The 18591-nt window shown below is 39.5% G+C and overlaps 1 pseudogene; it reads left to right on the forward strand.

Moving 5' to 3' along the window:
- The window catches only part of LOC122133911, an 88279-nt pseudogene that overhangs the window by 38762 nt on the left and 30926 nt on the right, over window positions 1-18591 (forward strand).

Raw genomic sequence — 18591 nt, forward strand, 5'->3', positions numbered from 1 at the left:
CTGGCCTCCAAATGATGCCATACACACGTCCACATCTCACATTCGCTCAAAACACTTCATTACCAGACCTTCGTTATTGACAAAACTCTGGAGTCAGCTGGATTTTAACTAATACGCTTATGAAAAAAATAATTGTGTCATGAAGTGTTTTTCTATGCCGTGGTCACCCCTGAAAATAAATATCGCCCGTGAGGTGTTTCGGGGGGAAATGAATCGCAAAGAAAATACGGTGACCCTCCATTAACATGCATGCATATGTTTGTGTGTGCGTTCCCATTCAGGTCCGTGTATTCAGCTATTTAGCATTAGCCCACTCTGGTTCAAAAACATGGCTAGGTATCATAGACCTCCTTAGCGCTAACAGCGCTGGCAAGAACATGATGGACAATAATTGGAGATAATGTACATTAGTGAGGAGAACATGGGACACAAGATCCTTTATCCTGAGCAAAAAAAAACTGCAGGAGAGAGGGAAAGCTTTAGATAAATAAGATCAAAGAGGACTATCTACATTCTACATTTACAACACTTCCCACACCTTAGCAGTTAAACACTGCACAGGAAAAAACCAATCTTCCCGGTGGCCATGAGAGTTCTGCAATCAGAAATAGCCATCAGAGAGGAAGAGAGCGAGAGATACGGGGCTCCGGTAAGGTCTGAGCGGAGCGATGATAGAGGCTCCATTTAAGAGCATCCATCTCTGTCTGAGCATGGCCCGGGTTAAACTCTATTAGCTATTCGGTATAAGAAAGTAAAAACACGGCCTGCTGACTGAGCCTGTCAGCTCTCGGAGAGAATGAGGAAAAGAAATGAAACGATCAAATCCGATTCATTTTTTTTTTGGCCGGGAGAGGGGTTGGAAGGAATAGAGGAAGCCGATTGGTGGGGGCCTCGTTTGCCCCCCGCCTTTATTTAATGTTTGTTAACTAATTCATGCCCCCCGCCTTTATTTAAGCATTATTAAATTAATTAAAGGATGAAAAGGAAGGTCATTTCACAATGGGGTTTTGTCTTGTATGGATTGACAGAATTTATGAATTAAACACCGCTAAAGTCCCTTGCAGGAGACATCTAAGTGACTAGCGTGACAGATTTTCCCTCCGAGGGAATGCGGTATACTTGGAAAATTTGTTGGGATTGTGCGGAATTGGACAGGAAGTGGGTGGGTTTCGGGGTGGTAATGGGTCTGAATCGCAGGGGTTTAACAAGGGGTCTGAACGCTCCCCTCTGCCACGACCACATGTAGATTATTTGTTTTTTTCAAAGGACTGTGGGAACAATGTTGCACAGTTAGAACGACAAGCAAACGCCATTTGCATGCACGTTGGAGGGTTAATTGTATGTTTGTATGTATGTCAGTGGGATAAGAGCACGCGCGTGTGTGTTTCGTGTAATTTGCTTGTGCCGAGGGGGCTCGCCTCGCCTTGACCCCCGCAGACGCCTTGTCTCTTTATCAATGAAATTAGCAGCAGCCCATGATGGCTCGGTTTCATCTTTGGACTGTGATTCATAGATTTGCTCAAGAGACTCTCCTTCTCTGTACTTTTTTTGGCTTTTTCCCTTTTTCTTTTCCTGTAACCCACCCCCCCCAATCCTATCTCGGCACGTCAGGAAGTTTGCCAGCAGCGTCTTTGTTTACCATGCCAGGGGAAATTGTCAGAGCTGGTAAAAATTTTCCTCAAATTTTTTTCATCTTCCTAATCTAACAGTTTACTGAACTTGATAAGTGTCCTATCAACATGTTTAATCAATACTTACTTATGAACAAAAATTGACAGGTTTTCATTAATTATACAAGATTATTCTAATTGCAATTCAAATTTATTATTCCATTTAGAACAGAAGGTATTCAGTAATCTTTTTTACAAAATTTTGCATATTAAATGGAGGGAGTTTTGTACATTATGCATGATAATGTATGCACATTTTTCTTATTTTGAAGTTCAGAGCCATATGTGGCAGTGAGCTCAGAGGCAGGTGAGGAGTCGGGGACGCTTTAATTTGCTTGACAAACATTAGGCGGGAGTCTGTCAGTGGAGTATAGTGACTGCAATCTTTTATTTACCCTTTATTGATTACCCCAAAACTCTAAACATCTGCATACCTTGTATAAATTTTCACTTATGGGCCGGGTCTTGAATGAATGGCGGCTCTCCTCCGCTTCCCCTGGGACTCTCTGGCTTTCAGCTGAGAATCACAATCATTATAGTCATAACGCTATGGAGATCTGCAGCGGGAGAGATGAGAGAGAAGAGAGAGAGAGAGACGAGAGATGAGGAGAGAGAGAGTGTGCAGGAGGAATGTAATACTGGATTGATATAGTATGGCTCCGCTAATAAGATGTGTTGGATTAGTTGGCGACCCATGCTTTCAGATTTTAGCAAGAAACACATTAGCAATTTAACAGAGAATCCAAAAATATAACAATTGATATTCCTACATAACGCATTCATCTATATTATTATTTGCGCAATGTTTTGTTTTTGGTCATTCTTTTTCGGCAGATAACTGCTATAATGATATTTGATTATCACACGAATTTTGATTACTCCTACTTATAATCAGATCGCTGTAACAGATTAACTTTCCAGATTTCTCATCGCTCTGTGTGTGTGAGTGTGTGTATTCAGAAGTACAGGAGCCTTTGCCCCCGCAGTGTTTGAAGCTTTGGGAGGAAGTGATGGGAGAGGAGTAATTAAGCATTAAACGGTCTTGACCCTGTCCATTAAAGAAAAAATCCTCTCTCGCACACACATTATTTTCTGTTGCTTCCTTTTTCCTTTTAGTGTGTTTAAACAAGGCTGTAATGGAAGCATACAGGTTCAAAGCCCATGGGTGTACTTTTACCTACTCCGGCTATTTCAATAATTATCTTTCCTATTATACATCTGTATTTACGAAACATTGGATTTATTTATTTACTTTTGTCTTTGTTTAGTACTCGTACAGTCAGAATTGTTTTTTGAAGGAAGTTGAATCAGAATTACATGAAGTGGAATTTACTGAATTCTGATCTCATTTAAAATCATTCTAGTAAATGAAAGTGTTTCTTTCACCCTGGTCCACAATGTTAATGTGTTAAATAAATAAATTATATTTATGTAAGTCCACTTTAAAACTTCAAAGGTTTTAAAACATTTTCAAGTGAACATTCGAGCTTGTTGTGATAAATGTGCTTTTCTAGTTTTTTTAGTTCAACATTTTAAATGTAAATTATTTTTAAATTCGAATTTCAATACATTTTAATCCTGCTTCGGTACTTTCACATTGTTATGTCAAATCAAATTCAATTCAAATGTAGAAGTTTGGAATTTAAAAAAAAAATTACAATTGTAATTTAAAAGCATTCTAAACGATGTTCGGAATGGCACACAACCTTGCTGCGCACACACGTGTGTTAAGATCTGTTCATATCAGACCTCCTTGTCTGGGCAGTGATAAATAGAACCGGGGTTCATCTCTTACTCTTTTTCGCTCTCTCTCTTTTCTTTTTCCCTGCCACTGTCAGTCTTATGAAATAAGTGTTTTGTGGTGGCACCGAGCAGCCCTGGGTCAGGGTGTACTTGACTGAGAGACAGATGCGTATTAAGATAAATCACTCCGCAACAACAGCTGCAGAGGCCGAAGGTCACACATCAGACTCACCCTGCTCCGACTTCCTGCTTTACCGCTGTCAAAGGCCAAAGTCTGGGGCCCCATATATCTGTATCATCACCACATCAGCCAGTCTCTAGCGCCTCTACATCTATATCCACTCGCTCAAGAGCAGTCTGGATCTAGAGTGGGATGTGATAATGCTGATATTTTGCATTATTTTGTAATTTAATACAGTATTCTAAAGCATTTTTAGTCTGTTTCATTATAAGATGAAAAATCCCCTTTTTGTTTTATTGATAGCATGCATTTTCTATGCTCTTAAAAAGCACTTTTTGCAGTTTTCCTTGTTTCAAATAACACCTCGGCCCTCCATGAGAATCCCACGGCCTACCTTTGATCTTTAGGCTAAAGCCGGACCTGGATGACTTTTAGACTCCGACGTTGAGCGGTTTTCACATAAACGTTTCTGTCCGCTAAATGTCACCTAGCGTTGGGGGAAATATTCCTGCGCTCTCATTCATAACAAACACCTGTTTTTGTATTTCACTTCCCAAACCGGCACCATCATCACCCTAATTTCTTGAAGAGGGGATTCACGCTACATTGCACTAAGTGTTTTAGAAAGCATAATTGCCATGCAAATTCCAATCAGCGAGATTTACGATATTTATTTATTTATTTTTAAAGAGGAAATGTTGTTTTCTGTCGAGTTACGCAAGCATTCATGGATTTAGCCAACAGCTGTTTAGCAGCATATTATTTTCTCGCTGCGAAGGTGGAGAGAAAGGGAGAGAGTGGAAATGAGAAGAAGAAAGACAAATCTTTTTGGAGGCATAAATGCATGACGGAGGATGTGTGTATTGTGTTTACTTGTGAGAAAATGAGGGGAGGCAGGTGAAAAATATGCGTCTGTACTTGTTCAGATTTTAGACCCGCAATTTGCACCCTATTTCAATTTGCCTGCGTGAGGCAGCAAGTGCAAATAGCTTATTGAGGGTGAGATTAAAGCAGAAACGGAGGAGAGGGGCATAAATCTGACAGGGCTGACTTGTACCGTCATGTAAGCGTAATGACTATCACACTGAATCAACTGCCGGAGCTTGCGGAAGCTTAACACGGGGAAAATTTGCCTGATGTGTGTGCGCGAGCGTGTGCCAAACCCTCGGCAGTAATACAGCCGTACCGTGTGACTAAATTTTATAGTTCATGAAGCATATTAGCGGCAGGCTGTATCCGCGCCCCATTCAAAAGGTGATTTCAATTTCAGATGCTCATTTTTCATGAAGATAAATACACCTCGTGTCGCAATTCCCCTGAAGTAAATATTACAGCAATAGGAGGCTATTGAGGGACAGAGGCTGAGACGCAGGTCTGACGTGTTTTTTTTTCTTTCTTTTTTTTCATTTGTATGGTAAGTGGTGGGAGTTGTGGCCTATCAGGGAGCAAATTGAATGTTTAATCTGCAAGCATGCAGATGGGACCCGCCGTTGTAGTCTGAGACCTGTCTCAGGGTAAATTGAGAGTTCTCCTGCATGCACGAGAAAAGCTGATGTTCGGTCTGTTGGGGCCGACGTTTGTGAAATCAATGATCGCTATGACATTCCACAAAGAAAGTGGCCAATTTGAACACATTTCCAGATAACCGCCCGGGCCGAGCTGTGCTAAGTACATGCGAGTGCATTCAGATAGACGCACTCACTGGAACGGTCCAATTGTTAAATGAAAAGTTGAGGAGAGACTTCTGCAGTCCCCCAGGCGTCGCTACGCCAACGTGTCCCTTGTAGCGTTATTGCATTTCATAGCAGAGCTCTTGTTTATCAAACACAGGTTTTATTTGCGCGATGCAGCCGTGTCAGCAGCGGAGGGGAGCTAGATAGTCTACGAGTCTGCTCTTTGTTCGTAGCACGCTGCCTAACGCTAGCTGTGTTCCCTGAGGTCATTTGAAAAGTGTGAATATCTGCATTACTCCATGGTGTTTTGCTGAAACTGTTGTTTCTCGGAGGGCGAGTTCACTAATATCCGCCTGGGACAGATAGAGGAAGCATTACATCAACAAATCCACACCCATAAACACAGCGAAAAAAATCGCGCCCAATAATTGGATTTTTTTTTCTTGTTGTTTTTAAAAGTTATAAGTGAAAAGATATTCAATTGTTAGGCCCAATTGCGAGCTTGTTAGAGTTTTTTATTAGTTATTTTCTGTTTGTTTCTCTTTTTTCCTTGTATCTTTCTTTCTTTCATCCCTTCATCTAGGCTGAGGTTGGGAATCGCATGTCAAAAGAGGGCATGTTAATTTTGCCAAAGGTTCTGTTGTATATTAATTTAAGTAGCGAGTGCTGCCGGTAGATGACACCGACAGCATTTTGATTAAGGATTTTACATGAAGAAATTTTTCATTATCGCTTCTCCTTGGTGATTTCGACGGGACGGTTTGGGATCGTGACCCCGGCGCCGTGACAGCAGGTTTCAACGGATAAACGGCTCTGTATTGAATCCCACCCCTTGTGCTGGAGATCCACACTTACAGCGACAATTAATGGGCCCGTTTCCTCCAGGGAGGGCCCCAGCCTTCCCAGGCCTGAGCACCGCTATTGTACATAGGTAACAAGATTTAGCTTTTTTTTTCTTCTTCGCCGGCTCCTCTGATAGATGTGAGGGAGTCGTTCTGTGTGATCAGGGTTTCTGATTGACTTCAGATAATCAGGCCAGCAGGGTGTAATGTCTGCAAATAGATCTTAAAATGAGAAGAGAAAGGCAAGGTTTAAATCAACTGTGCCCTTTGACCTCAACATGTACGTGGGCCGTTTATAATAACTGTTACTGCGCCACACTTCATCCGAACATTTTGATCTCATGAACAAGAGTAGTTTCATAATTAGGAGAGCAGAATGGCCCAAATAGATAGCAATTATTATAATAATAGTAAATTTAATATATATTTAACAAATAAATTGTACAAATTAAATATACTTCATTTATAATTGTCTTTATTTATTTTGCGGTTTTATGCATGCAATCCAATCCTAAAATTATTCAGAGCAAACCATTTTTAAAATCTGGCATTTAAATTAAATCCTCTTGAGTTACATTCAAAGTTATTGTGATTGGATCAAGCTATATAATAGACTAAAATAAATAATAAAGTGGTTATATCAACCGCTTGACACAGTTTTAACCATTGCACGCCCACTTTAGAATCATATTTCCTTTTATCATTTAAAATGCAATATGTTTGTGTTTCCTCTCCTGTTGAGCCGAAAGCCCCCTAGTGGCACGCAGCAGTTTGGAAACCACCTCTCCCTGTGGCTTGTCATCCTAATACAGCTGAAAGCACTATGAGATACTTTAATAACCTCCAGCTTATCGCCCCCAAACCCCAGCGTGCGTGTGGCGGCCCCTGAGGAGCCGCATCTCCAGGTATGCTGACACATTTGTGTACCTGTGACAGGAAAGACAGAGGCCAACTCTGTCGGCTCTTGCCTCAACTACTGCTCTACAAAATCAACCTGACAACTCGCTGTTTTCTCCATGGAGAGAAGTGCCCCCCTCCACCCGTCTTGTTTTTTTTTCTGTAGTAAAGGATGCTTGCATGTCAGTTCTGTGAGCGAGAGCATCCTTATTATTTGCCTATAACCCTGTTTGAAAGCCCATGTGTACCATGCAGACAGGCAAAAGCAGCGGTGTCAGTTATCCGGGTAACAGCCATCAGAGGGACAGCAGCTTTGGAATGCATGTCTCCTTCTCCGCTTCCTTCCCTGTCTGTATTTCACTCCTCTTCAGACCATTTATCCCGCTGTGCTGCGAGCACTTTGTCATTCCCTGTCCCTCCTGTTCACTTTTAAAGCATGCAAATCGGATTCTGTCATCTCGCCGCTTCCCTCACAGAACTCGTAGTTCATCTGTTACTGCTTAAATGAGCATTTTATTTGATCTCTTTAATGTCTTGATTATTTCTCCTAAACATCAGTGAAGTTAAATGGAGAGCAAATGACTCACCTCAAACAGTTGGCCAAGATTTATGTCATGTATTTATAGGAGACACATCTGAGACAAAGTGGATGCTAAAATGATCCATAACTGACAACTCCTAATAAGTGCCTTAAACAATGAAAGAGCAAGCTTTGAGAAATAAAAATGCATTTTGGGTCACATAGGAGAGAAAAATCAGAAGAAATATATCAGCTGTTTCTCAGACAGTAATAAGTAATAAAGAAGATGTTTTATCCTACTGAAAAACATCAGAGTTTCAGAAGAGATCTCAACAATATCTCCAACTGTGCTCAGGTTTATATATAATTAATAGTAATAATTCCACCATTATTATTTCTTAAGGAATTTTAGATTAGACAAAGTCGATACTCCATGGAGTTCTCAGTTATTTTTATTTTAGATGAGATCTCAGCAATGTCTCAAATTGTGCTCAGATTTGCACAAAAAATAAATTAATAAGAAGAAAAATTTTAAACTTCACGGAGTTCTTTGTTATGTTTAACATGAGTTTCATGAGATATTAAGCTGCAACTTCTGAGCAATAAAATGTGCATTTGTGTCACCTAAGAAAAAAATCTCAAATATATCAGTTGTTTCTACTAGACAGTAATTAGATCAAATCAAAAAGAAATAGAGAAGATTTGTTCCAGAGAAACACGTTTCAGATGAGATCTCTCCAGTGACTCAAACTGCACTCAAAATATTTCAGTATGAACTCAACATTTTTTCGTTACATTATTCATTTCTCATGTAATTTCAGGAAAGACAATGATTATACTTCATTGAGTTCACAGTTATGTCTCCTGACTATAAAGAGCAAAAAATATGAGCATTAAAATGTTACTTCAGGTGTGATTTAAAAAAACCCCCCATATGTGTTGGCCTCTGTGTGTGGTGTCCCATCGTCATGAATGTGTGTGTGTGTGTGTGTGTGTTGTGTGTGTGTGTGTGTGAGAGAGAGAGTGCTCAGATAAAAAAAAAGGAAGCTTTCTCCAGACGTATTTTCCCACCATGCTGAGCTCCTGCTGTAGCGGGCCGCACAGAGGCCTGCTTGTGTCGCGCTGATGTCATAGGCTTGACCTGCCTCTGCTGTACAAAGGCTTTAGGTATCACCTGCCTCTGTTAACACAATGCCCATTCAAGCAGGTTTGCTTTGCTCCTGCAAGCCTAAAGAACAATGTTATTTTTTGTTTCAGCATTATAAAGCTGGAACTTTTGCAGGAAACTCACCAGACAAAACCTTTATCAGACGATGCTTCGGGTAGGCTGGCAGTAGTAATCCACCTCCATTAGCCTTTCAGTGTGTTTCTTTCTCTTTCTTTCTCTGTCTTTTTTTTACCTCGTTTTCCATCTTTCTCACTCACTTGCTCTCTTTCTTGTTGGCAAAAAACGAAGATTACATTCACAGGGGTCATGACAAGACAGAGTTTCTCTGCTTTAATAACAAAGTGTTTTAAAACTGGAGATGTTAAAATACATCAGCATGAAATCGGACCGTATTTGCTTTCTTAATGCACATCCTGCTCTTATTTTTTGCATGATTCATTAGTGCACATTATTTAAAAAAATGTGTTCATAATCTTACAACAAAATGGTGGGCTGACGTCAGGAATCTTTTATTTCAGCTCCACAATTTTTTCACCACAGTTCCTGATTAGTGAAATTAAGTCTCTGTCTAAATTTATCCCATTTCACTTTAGATGTCAAAATTACAGTAGGTAAAATAGGCTGTGATAGGATGCTCCATTTTGATTTGAAATGCTGCATTAATTGCTTTGTATTCTAAATTAAAAGAATTGACATACCCTTTCAGATTGTGGAGTTTCCGAGTCAGAATCCCTTTTCATGGGATCTGTCCACAGGCACGGCCGGCAAAACGGTGACAATGTAAACCTCTAATATATTTGCTTATTAGAATTCTCTGGATTTCAGTCAACAATATGAAAGCACCAAAGGCCTCTGGTCCTGCCATGTACAAACACACTCCCAGTCTGTGTGTGTACGTGTGTGTGTGTGTATGATTCATTCCGGTGCAGTTTTAGTCCTTATAAAAATATTCATTTTGGTTGTGCAGGGTTCTGTAATTGCCATCTCTCAGACTGAATAATTTATACCACGCGCAGACTGACAAAGCTACGCCATACGGCCATAACGATGAATCAGGAACATGGATCCGTGCTGCCAGCCGCATTATTGTTCACAAAATATGGCACTCACGTCATTTCTGGACGGGCACGGCACCTAATCCGGCTTCTCTTCATTTGTCATTTCATTTCACCTGCTCTGTTGTTTTAGCTCTTGCGTTTGCCCTTCTGTCTCTTAATGACTGACCCCTCGCTCTTGCCGTACGGTGCACCGGGTAGCACTAATGCACCTTTACCCTCTCTCTCTCTATGTACCCTCTCCCTGTCTATCATTGTCTTTTTTCATGCGTGGTAACTACTTCACACTCGTATTCACTTTAGAAACATATATTATGCATTAGGAATAAAATGATGCACGTTTCTTGGAACAACCACTCTATTTGCTCTTCTCTTTTGAGGATTTTATTGTTCAGAAGCTCTTTCATAGTTCATGACATTATTAGACAGTAATGAGATTAACTGGAGATCAAATAAAGACTTATGCATCAATCTCCTGATAAAACGACCCCAGTATTTTACATATGTAGAGTTTAAGAAAAGATCTCAGTGTCTCGAGCTGTGCTCAGATTTGCCAGTCAGCTATTTTATTTCTCCTAAGATGTGTTAGCAGAAACCGTTAATTGAGCAATGAAAGAGCAACCGATGAGCAATAAATCTTTTTTCAAGGTTGGTAATTCAGTGTATATCTGTATAGTATGAGCCTGAGTGAGAAAAAGGCCCCAGTAATCTCACATAAGTAGAGTTTAAGAAGAAATCTCAACAATGTCTCAATCAGATTTGCCAAACAATCTGTCTATTTATTATTTCCCATATGAGATGAGCAGAAACAAAGTTGAGACTTAAGTGAAACTCCAAGTTCCTTAAGCACTGAAAGAGCAACCAATGAGCAATAAAACGTTCATCTAAGTTGGTAATTTAGTGAATATGAGCACAGTCTGAAGCATTTTTGAGATCCTAAATTGTAGAGGAGACATATGAGATAATGAGATAATCACAGCTTGTTCTCCATTCAATATCATTGCAATCTAATAGAAACAATTTGAAATGAGGTATTAAAGAGATCTAATTTCTGATTGTTTTCTTTGAAGTCCCTCCCAACTTGGTGTTCATTGGAGTTATTTTGGTGAGAGACTCACTTTCTGGTTTTGAACTGAAGCGAAGCTTCTGCAAAGTGACCTGCACATCCTCTGCTCATGTCCATTATGGAAATCTATTAGTGGCGATCACCCGCCGCCTGTCTGGGGGCACGTTACAGCACCTCAGCGTCTCTGATTGAGCTACGGCGAGCTGATGGATGACTTGAAAACGCTCTGATGTAACGACCTGACCCTCTCTCTCTCGCTCTCTCTCTGTGTGGTTGTTGACATGCAGGAATAATGACATGGACGAAGGGCCCACATGTGCCCGTGTCATTAGGCTGCATTACCTGTGTTAAAACCAATAACTGCCACTCAGAACTGGATCCACATTAATCATTTATAATGTTTTAATACGTTTTTAATCAGCATCACTGAGACCACAGCCTTCAGACATCAGGCAAGCCGTGTATGTGTGTGTGTTCTCCATGGCCTGATTTGAAATGTGCTTTTTTCACTCTCTCCTTCCTGTTGTTAATTAATAATTAAAATCGGCAAAGATGACAGTTCCTAATTAGGGCTGTCTTGAAAGAATGTGGGAATGTATGAATTTTAGATGGGAAAGGAGAGAGAGAGAGAGAGAGAGAGAGAGAGAGAGTCGAGAAAGGGTAATGAACACACAAGGAGACGTCTGGAGTAGAATGGAGACACAACAAACAAAGAAACAAACAAAATAGCGATTACATATCTGTCAGCGAGTGAGCATTAGGTCAGGTAAAGACAACAGCATCCTTGGCCATGTGTGGTCAGTCTTTCAACCAATCAGAAGCCAGTTTGAAACCCACCACAACAGACCCCCCACCACCACCACCACCACTCCTTTTCCGCCCCTCACCTCCTCCCAGGGAAACTTGAGCCTGTATCCCAACATCAAAGAGCTGAAAGAGCAAGAGAGGTAAAACATGCATAGCCTACTACCCCTCTACCCCAGAAACAGTGCTGGTTCTCAGTACGGGGGATTTGCAGAGCTCTTTCAGAACTGGCCTTCATTTCCAGAGAGCTGAATGATGACATAATTGACTATTTTGCTACATAATTTGCTAGCATTTTTTTTTTTTTTATGTGATGTCTCCAGAGCATATTTTATCCAATATATTTAAAGAATTTGAAATAGTGTATTTGTGCCATCACAAGCTGCTTTAAGTTGTTTAAATATTTAATGAATAAAATTCATTATGAAGTGTTTTAAAAATGACATTTTTATTTAATAATATTATTATTATTATTAATAATAATAATAATAGTATCTGTATCCGTTATTAATAAGTTATAATTAATTGTTAAATTCTTTTTTTAAGTATTTAACTATATCTAAAAAGGTTTTGCAGGGATTTGTTGATTTAAAATCTGAGCAGTCTCGTTTTGTATTTTTATTTTATTTTTAATATTCAATGAATAATTAATATTAATCACAATTATGTTATGTTTGTAAATGTTTTTTTTTTATATTTAATATATTAACTACTATTACTACTACTAATAACTACAGTTATTACATTAATTATTATTTAATTATTAAATAAAAAACGTAACTATAGCTTAAAAAAATGTTTTCGTTAATTATAATGTTAACGATGTAGTTTTGTTTTCTGTTCTTGTCTTTTACCAAATTTATTTGATGTATATATTATCTCACATAACACCCTGTAATTGAAAGAGAGGCACAGAAGCCCGATTTGCAATGGAGAACCTCCACAAGAGGCTTGTATACACCTAAACCAGAAAAAAAAAGTGTTACAAGGGGAGAAAGAGAGGGAATGGAAAAGGATGACAGAGACAGAGAGAGTATATAGAGAGAGAGAGAGAGAGAGAGAGAGAGAGAGAGAGATAGTCTGTTAATGAGGCCCCAGTCTAAGACAAAATGCTGTGATTGACAGAAGCAGTGATCTGTTGGGGAAATAATGTCAGAGGCATGTTACACATTAGGAAAAACTATGGAGGAGAAGACGAATAGAGAGAGCAAGAGAGAAAGGAGGAGAGAATGTGCACACCAGTCTGGGTCTGGTACAGCAGTCTGCCTGAGGGAGAAAACACACACACACACACACACACACACACACACACACACACACACACACACACACGACAGAACCACATGTCCCAAAAACACTTCTGGCATAAATATGTTTAGGCAGATGCTCAGATATGCTCAAACATACGAAATTATGTCTCTTTGATAACTTTGTGTGTTCGGGTCACTACTTTTGTGATTAAACAAGGAAGTGCAGTGATGCTCAGAACCTGATTTGAACATATTTAGAGTTTCTAATATATATTTCTCATATTTTTGCACTTTATTAAGTAGATTTCAGTAGTGCTTGTCTGTGGCACTGGTTGCTAGGTGTTTAAGTTTCTTTGATATTTTGGGCTCCTCTGGTTTCTCCTTAAGTGTACGTCTGTGGTATTTTTATGCTTGTTTTATTGTCTGCCAAGTGTAAAGTTTAAGTCTAATCGCTTAGAAAAGAAATAGCACTCCAGAAATGATGTAGAAGAGTTATTCACCGAAGTTCAGTACTTGAGGTTAAAGGTTTTGGAAAAATGTCTCGCTGTCAAATGAGATGCACCCACAGACCAATCAGACACAATCAGACCCGTCAGCCAATCAGAAGCCAGAGCTTGTGCATTTTGGAAATGCGATCTGTATTGACCTGTGTACCGTCTCAGCTTCTGGACCTGACATCAGCAGAATGTACTTGTGTAAGAGTGTGTGTGTGTGTGTGTGTGTGTATATGTGTCTGTGTTCTGTATTGTCTGGCTGGCTGGGGTCTGATCAGCTAAAGTTGCTTAGTGATCAATACTCAGCAGAGTCACACAGCTGTGCCCTAACCATTAACGCCTGAGCAGCAATTAGTGTCCACACTGACCTCTCACACACACACTCCCATCTGCCATTGTATTTCTTTACCTCTCTTTACAACCACTCATCTGTCTTGGGACGACAGCAAAAAAAGCAGTTGCAGTTTTTCCCAATCTTTTGTTTAAATACGACAACATAAGACAACAAAACAAACACAATACAATAATTTATGGAGCTATCAAATATTTCAGAATAAAGGACTGCAAATAAATCTATCTTGATTATTGTCCCATAAAAAAAAACAAACAAAAAAATAAACCAAAAAAAAAAAAACAAACAAACAAACATACATTCATTAATTCATTAATTCATTCATACATACATACATACATACATAAAATTTTAGTAATTTTTCTTTTTAGTATCTTTTTAAAACAAAAATGTAATTATTTTTAGATTTTTCCTACACAGCAATGATGTTAAATTGAGGGCAAAAGGAGAATAACAAGATTTCTCATCAAATTCTCCCAAATGTCCAAATTAAAACATATATTCAGTTGTTAATAAAACAGATTAGTATATTTTACAAGAAAATGCTATTTCTAAGTATATTTCTAAATACCATTTTACCCCGAGTCTTTCTACTTTAAAATCTCATCTTTAATTCAGATACAATGCCATTATTTTGTAATTACTTGTGAAATTTACTAGCAATTTCTAAGTGAAAATCATTTCATATACATACAAGTAAATCAAACAGAAAAAAAAAATGGTGTGGGCAATTTTCTCTCAGAATTTGCTAGAGAATTTCACAAATAATTTAAAAGAAATGGCAAGTAACATTGAATTCAAATGAAATTTTGAAATATGAAACTTTTTTGTTTGTTCGTTTCAGTAATTTTAGAAGAAACTTCTAAACAAAACGGATACTTAAACAGTATCTGAGCTAGGAAAGAGCAATAATACTTCGATTTTTGTCATAGCTGTCATCTGCAGTTAACCTGCTTTAGCATCGGCCTCTGCATTTATTTGTTTTTGCGTCTTTTGTGCTGAATGAAGTGGGATTAGTGTGAAGGAGAGGCTGGGAGGGGGCTTCTCCTTTGAATGAGGGCAGGAAAACGATCCAATGATGGTTTGGGTTAAGATAAGAGCTAAGGGCTGTTATTGAGCTGATGTGCTTGAAACGTACCCTTTTTTCCTCTCAATTACCTCAGCCTGTGAAGCCAAAGTCCTTTCAAACGACAAGCCCCCATCTTCTCTCTCTCTCTCTCTCTCTCTCTCTCTCTCTCTCATGCGCTCGTTCGCCTCTGGTCAGAAAGAGTGGTGAAGGACAGGTTGTATTAATTACTCCGCGCCGGCTGGCCAGATCATTTTATCACAGATTTGTCGACAAGTTGCAGTGGAAGCTAGAAGTCCAATGCCTCCGGTGAAGAACAAAGGCGAGGGAAGAAGGGTCTCTGATGTGAAATTAAACATGTCTGCTTTGCTTTTTTTCCCTCTGACAACCAAATTTGTGTCTTGTGTAATTGATAACTGCCTCAGCCAATTATTTTGCGCTTTACAATACACAGAGGCCCCCTTTCACTGCTACAGCTCTTCCATAATTAGCTATGCTAATATCCCTTTATTGGCCTTAATATTGCTCAACATCTCCATGGCATCCATAGGCCACCAGAGTCCTGTGTCCTGTCACAAATGCTGATTATTGAGAAGGATAGCTTTAATCAAACATAATTGCAGTTAATTTTTTTTCTTCTCTTCCTTGCTCTCCATTGCCAGCATCTAATGCTGAGTTCTTCTTGATATTCCATTAAATGACTATTTAACTGCTTTCTTTATTTCCGACGGTCGCGAACATCGCCGCAAAGTTCTGGAGCCATTTAGAGAGAGTAAAAGGGAGAGAGAACCGTGTGGCCGTAATTGCTTGCCTTTTCACAAAGGACTAATTTACTCAATCCCCACGCAGAAGTGAAACTGCTCTAATTCAGACGAAATTACGGTGCAGTTGTGGACAGCAGCTGAATATCATTGTGCTCAGAAAGCTGTGGAAATTCACTTAATCAAACTCGGAGGTAAACAGACCCCAAGCGAACATGCGCAACCACTGAGTGCAGTTTTAATGAGAGTGTGTGTGTTTTTGAACACTTCTACATTTGCCTGTTGGTGATAATAACCTGCAATTTCGTTTATAATTAATTTAATTTAATGATTTGCTTTGACATTAATTGTAAGTGTGGTGTGCTATAGTAAGTTATTTAATTTTCTTTTTATATAATTTACTATAGAATGAAAGGGAATGGTGTATATATATACAAATATATATATATATATATATATATATATATATATATATATATATATATATATATATATATATATATATATATATATATATATATAATTTTTTTATTTTTTGTACCACATCTCACATTGTAAGTGTAGTCCAAATGCATTCCGGGATTTTTATATCTCTAGGCTTTTTCATGTTTTTGCTGTATCTATTGAAATTGATGCGGTCCATCTCACTTTCAAACCTCTGAATGGGTGCTTTGCAATAATCTTTGAGTTAACACAAGTGTGTCCACCTGTGTACATGTGTGTGAAGCCATTTGTTTGCGGCCATAGAGTGAGAAAAAAACAAGTGAGAGAGAAAGAGATAGCGAGTGAGAGAGGTAAATAAAGGCTATATTTCAGGCTTGATTTACTCCGATACCTGCTGTGAAACATTACAGCTCTATGGGGAAATAAAACAGGGGCCACGAATTACAGCTCGTAATACTCATTCTGATAATGGCCTGTCCAACAACTATCATACACACACTGTACACAATTAAAGCTAATGCTCTAATGACGAGAGACACGTTTTTGGCCTCCTCTTGCCATTATGACTGCCATATTTCTTTACGCCCACCCCCAGCGATGCTAAAATTCACTTTTTATTGACGCCGGTCACTAAAAAATTTCTGAAACTACCAAGGCCACCTTCAGGGCCCTTGCTTCACCTTTTTCTTACTTTTCCTCAATCTGTCTCAATCCTAAACATTCCCTCTCTGTCGGGAGGAAAGGGTGACTGTATATAAATGAGAATTGGAAGTGGAAGGGTGTTCAGGGTTGCAGATGTCATTTCACACAGTGATATATTGCTCGGCTCGCGGTCCCATCGGAGAGTCCGAATGAGAGACTTCATCCTGCATACACACACTGTTTACCTAGTGAAATACATGTGTTAACTCAATACTGAACACAATCTGCAATGCATGACATTGTAGCGTGAACGCAAGCGAGAGCATGAGGGACCTTTACGTCGTACATCCGGCCTCTCAAGGGTTGAAACGCTGAGGTAAATATTGGTGGACATGGACATCCATATACAAAGACAAATTTTCCACCTGCAGGATAATTCGGGATGAACCGCGGTCCCTTTTAGGAAACGTTAGCTCACTCTGCAACCATATTGGTGATTTTCAATAGGTCAGACAGAAATTTCCAAAATTGTTTTGTCAAAATTGCATATGCATATGTCAAATCATTAATAAAATAGTTCTATCCATCCATCCATCCATCCATCCATGGTTCTATGGTTCTAACTATCTATTGTTCCATCCATCCATAGTGCTATCATTCCATCCATCCTTCTGTCTATAGTTCTATCATTCCATCCATCCATATATCTGTCTATAGTTCTATCGTTCCATCCATCAATCCATTTCTCACTCTATAGCTGCAAACAAATGGCTTTAAAAACCAATTTATCAAAAAACGGCTCATCTGACTTCTATTGATATTTCTCCCATATTTTTTTTTTTTTTTCTACAAGTGGTCTTCCTCTTAAACTAACCACTTCCTGTTATACAAGGAGTGTGGCACCAGCTGTACGAGCGTTCAACTTCCTCTTCCCTTAAGCCCTCTTATGCTTCTTCCTTCTCTTGAAGGACTCTTGAAGTGTCTCTTTACCTCTTAAAAACACCAGGTTTTAGTTCTTGAGGTGTGTGTGTGTGCGAGTGCCCGTCCGATGGGACCTTCTCTGACTCTCGCTCGCACATGACATTTGCCGAACAGATTATGCAGTTAGTAATTTGCGCAATAATTACCGGGTGCTGTTGTGCCGGTGGCGGGGTGTGTCTAATTGTCTAACAGGACTGTAAGTTTGCGGGCCGTTCTCACCTCGTTAGGTCTCCTACCCCGTTATTAACTCAGTCCTCGTCTGTGATGAGCAGGGCTCAGGTGTGCTGGTTTACCTCCCCATTGAGCACGTTAAGCCTTAATTACAGGGTAGAACAGGGGAGGAAAGAGGGGGGCGGAATATTAACTGACTTCCTGTCAGTGACGGGCAGATGGGTTCTGTGGGGAACTGTGGGATTTGGATGCGTCAGCCACACGGACAGACTGAAAAACAGATAAACAGAGAGACAGGGAGGTCGTGGGAGGGTGAAGAACAAAACACTAATGATCATTACTCTGAGGGGAATTATCTAGAAACAAGGTGAATCCAGCTGTCGGTTTGATCGCACCTTTGCGTGTGGACTTCCTGGACTCGCTCTGCTATGAAATCTACAGTTGTATTTTGTGCTATTGATTTGTTCCGTGCTGGTTTGATTGTCTAACGTGGAGTTTTCCCTCTCTTTGTCTTCTCTTGCAGATTCTTTTTGAAATTCTTCCTCAAGTGTAATCAGAACTGCCTGAAGAATGCAGGAAACCCACGGGACATGCGCAGATTCCAGGTAATGTTTTCTTTTTCTCTCCACACACACACATCCTGATGTTAAAAACAGGCTTGCTGGGGTAGCTGTATGGTGTATCGCTTGGTGGATATATTTAAACGGCCTGCCTGGACCCGGTCGAAGGCCAGAACTGTCTCCTCCAGAGATGCTTCGATTCTGCAGTTCTGCTGAAGCACATTCCTAATGTTATACACATAAAAATAAAC

The sequence above is a fragment of the Cyprinus carpio genome, chromosome A12 (assembly GCF_018340385.1).
Source record: "Cyprinus carpio isolate SPL01 chromosome A12, ASM1834038v1, whole genome shotgun sequence".
Lineage (NCBI taxonomy): Eukaryota > Metazoa > Chordata > Actinopteri > Cypriniformes > Cyprinidae > Cyprinus > Cyprinus carpio.